Source organism: Arachis stenosperma, chromosome 1 (genome assembly GCF_014773155.1).
Source record: "Arachis stenosperma cultivar V10309 chromosome 1, arast.V10309.gnm1.PFL2, whole genome shotgun sequence".
Classification (NCBI taxonomy): Eukaryota; Viridiplantae; Streptophyta; class Magnoliopsida; order Fabales; family Fabaceae; genus Arachis; species Arachis stenosperma.
Genome location: NC_080377.1, coordinates 101,062,999 through 101,066,800, shown reverse-complemented (window position 1 = coordinate 101,066,800; position 3,802 = coordinate 101,062,999). Strand labels below are relative to the sequence as shown.

Below are 3,802 nucleotides of genomic sequence, written 5' to 3'. Positions count from 1 at the left end.
ATCAAATTGACTTGTTGAGTCAATATTTTATTCTGAGCCAATATGGCATTCAGAGTATCAATCTCAAGAACTCCTTTCTTCTGACTAGTCCCATTGTTCACAGTATTCCTTTCAGAAGTGTACATGAATTGGTTATTTGCAACCATTTCAATGAGCTCTTGAGCTTCTCTAGGCGTCTTCTTCAGATGAAGAGATCCTCCAGCAGAGCTATCCAAAGACATTTTGGATAGTTCAGATAGACCATCATAGAAAATACCTATGATGCTCCATTCAGAAAGCATGTCAGAAGGACATTTTCTGATCAATTGTTTGTATCTTTCCCAAGCTTCATAGAGGGATTCTCCATCCTTCTGTCTGAAGGTTTGGACTTCCACTCTAAGCTTACTCAATTTTTGAGGTGGAAAGAACTTTGCCAAGAAGGCATTGACTAGCTTTTCCCAAGAGTCCAGGCTTTCTTTAGGTTGAGAGTCCAACCATATTCTAGCTCTGTCTCTTACAGCAAAAGGGAATAGCATCAGTCTGTAGACCTCAGGGTCAACCCCATTAGTCTTGACTGTGTCACAGATTTGCAAGAACTCAGCTAAAAACTGATGAGGATCTTCCAATGGAAGTCCATGGAACTTGCAATTCTGTTGCATTAGAGAAACTAATTGAGGCTTAAGCTCAAAGTTGTTTGCTCCAATGGCAGGGATAGAGATGCTTCTCCCATAGAAGTCGGGAGTAGGTGCAGTAAAGTCACCCAGCACCTTCCTTGCATTGTTGGCATTGTTGTTGTTTTCGGCTGCCATAGGTTCCTCTTCTTTGAAGAATTCTGTCAGGTCCTCAACAGAGAGTTGTGCCTTAGCTTCTCTTAGCTTTCGCTTCAAGGTCCTTTCAGGTTCAGGGTCAGCTTCAACAAGAATGCCTTTGTCTCTGCTCCTGCTCATATGAAAGAGAAGAGAACAAGGAAATGTGGACTCCTCTATGTCACAGTATAGAGATTCCTTGATGTGTCAGAGGAAAAGAAAAGTAGAAGACAGAAGTAGAAAATTCGAACTTATCAAAGAAGAAGGAGTTCGAATTTTGCATTAAGGAATAGTGTTAGTCCATAAATAGAAAGATGTGAGAAGAAGGGAGGTAATTTTCGAAAATTAAGTTAAAGAAATTGAAAACATTTTGAAAAAAACACTAATTAATTTTCGAAAATAAGAGTGGGAAAGAAATCAAGTGATTTTTGAAAAAGATTTTGAAATTAGAAGTCAAAAAGATTTGATTGAAAGCTATTTTGAAAAAGATGAGGTTAAGAAGATATGATTGATTTTAAAAATATGTGATTGAGAAAATATGATTTGAAAACAATTTTAAAAAAAAGATTTGATTTTAAAAATTAATAACTTGGCTATCAAGAAAAGATATGATTCAAACATTAAACCTTTCTCAACAGAAAAGGCAACATACTTGAAATGTTCAATCAAATCATTAATTGTTAGCAAGTATCTTTGAAAAAGGAAAGAAATTGATTTTGAAAACATTTGATTGAAAAGATATGATTTGAAAAAGATTTGATTTTGAAAAACTTTGAAAACTTGAAAAAAATTGATTTGAAAACAAAATTCTCCCCCTTGTGCCATCCTGGCGTTAAACGCCCAGAATGGTGCACATTCTGGCGTTTAACGCCCAAAACTATACCCTTTTGGGCGTTAAACGCCCAACCAGGTACCCTGGCTGGCGTTTAAACGCCAGTCTGTCTTCTTCACTGGGCATTTTTGAATGCCCAGCTTTTTCTGTATAATTCCTCTGCAGTATGTTCTGAATCTTCAATTCTCTGTATTATTGACTTGAAAAGACACAAATAAAAATATTTCTGGATTTTTAATAATGAGGAATAATCAAAATGCAACTAAAATCAAATAACAATGCATGCAAGACACCAAATTTAGCAGTTTGTATACTATTGACACTAGCAACATGAGAATGCATATGAGAAACACAAAACACTCAAGTCAATAGAATTTAAAGATCAGAGCAATGAAATCATCAAGAATAACTTGAAGATCAATGAAGACACATGCATAAATTTGAAAAATGCAAGAAGAACAGAAACATGCAATTGACACCAAACTTAAAATGAGACACTAGACTTAAACAAGAAATATTTTTGGTTTTTATGATTTTGTAATTTTTTTGGTTTTTTTTTTTCAAAAATCAGGTGAAAAGGAAAATAAAGGTATCAAAATTCTTAATGAGAATTCCAGGAATCATGCAATGTTAGTCTAAAGCTTCAGTCTAAAGGAATTAGACATGGCTAGCCAAGCTTCAGCAAGACATTGCATTCAAGAGCTAAATTGATGAGAATCAATCAGCTTTGGTGATGATAAGAACATCACCTTGAAACACTAGAATTCATTCTTAAGAACTCTGAAAAAAAAATACCTAATCTAAGCAACAAGATGAACCGTCAGTTGTCCATACACAAAACAATCCCCGGCAACGGCGCCAAAAACTTGGTGCACGAAATTGTGATCAATACTTTTCACAGCTCAAATAATCCCCGGTAATGAGTCCAAAAACTTGGTGCTCAATACCATGGCATAAACACAACTTCGCACAACTAACCAGCAAGTGCACTGGGTCGTCCAAGTAATAAACCTTACGCGAGTAAGGGTCGATCCCACGGAGATTGTTGCTATGAAGCAAGCTATGGTCACCTTGTAAATCTCAGTCAGGCAGACTCAAATGGGTATAGTGATAAACGAATAAAGCATAAAGATAAAGATAGAGATACTTATGCATATCATTGGTGAGAGCTTCAGACAAGCGAATGAAGATGCCTTCCCTTCCGTCTCTCTGCTTTCCTACTGTCTTCATCCAATCCTTCTTACTCCTTTCCATGGCAAGCTCGTGTAGGGTTTCACCGTTGTCAGTGGATACCTCCCATCCTCTCATTGAAAACGTTGCCTATGCTCTGTCACAGCATGGGTAATCAGCTGTCGGTTCTCGGTCAGGCCAGAATAAAATCCATCGATTCTTTTGCGTCTGTCACTAACTTCCCGCCTGCTAGGAGTTTGAAGCACGTCACAGTCATTCAATCATTGAATCCTACTCAGAATACCACAGACAAGGTTAGACCTTCCGGATTCTCTTGAATGCCGCCATCAGTTCTCGCCTATACCACGAAGACTCTGATCTCACGGAATGGCTGGCTCGTTTGTCAGGCGAGCACTCGGTTGTCAGGCGATCAACCATGCATTGTGTATCAGGAATCCAAGAGATATTCACTAAGCCTCATATGCTTGTAGAACAAGAGTGGTTGTCAGTCACTTTGTTCATAAGTGAGAATGATGATGAGTGTCACGGATCATCACATTCATCAAGTTGAAGAACAAGTGATATCTTGGAACAAGAACAAGCGGAATTGAATAGAAGAACAATAGTAATTGCATTAATACTCGAGGTACAGCAGAGCTCCACACCTTAATCTATGGTGTGTAGAAACTCCACCGTTGAAAATACATAAGAACAAGGTCTAGGCATGGCCGTGAGGCCAGCCTCCTAGTGATCAAAAGATTCAAAGATCTCCAGATGTCTAATACAATAGTAAAAGGTCCTACTTATAGAAAACTAGTAGCCTAAGGTGTACAAAGATGAGTAAATGACATAAAAATCCACTTCCGGGCCCACTTGGTGTGTGCTTGGGCTGAGCAATGAAGCATTTTCGTGTAGAGACTCTCCTTGGAGTTAAACGCCAGCTTTTATGCCAGTTTGGGCGTTTAACTCCCAATTAGGTGCCAGTTCCGGCGTTTACCGCTGGAATTCCTGAGGG

At 38.3% G+C, this 3,802-nt stretch overlaps 1 non-coding gene across 1 annotated transcript; it reads left to right on the top strand.

Annotated features, from left to right (window-relative positions):
* The first annotated feature begins 275 nt into the window (after positions 1-275).
* Positions 276-383, top strand: LOC130956168 (small nucleolar RNA R71). Its single transcript, XR_009077026.1, has one exon. It is a non-coding gene; the product is annotated as a small nucleolar RNA R71 (small nucleolar RNA).
* Positions 384-3,802: the final 3,419 nt, after the last annotated feature.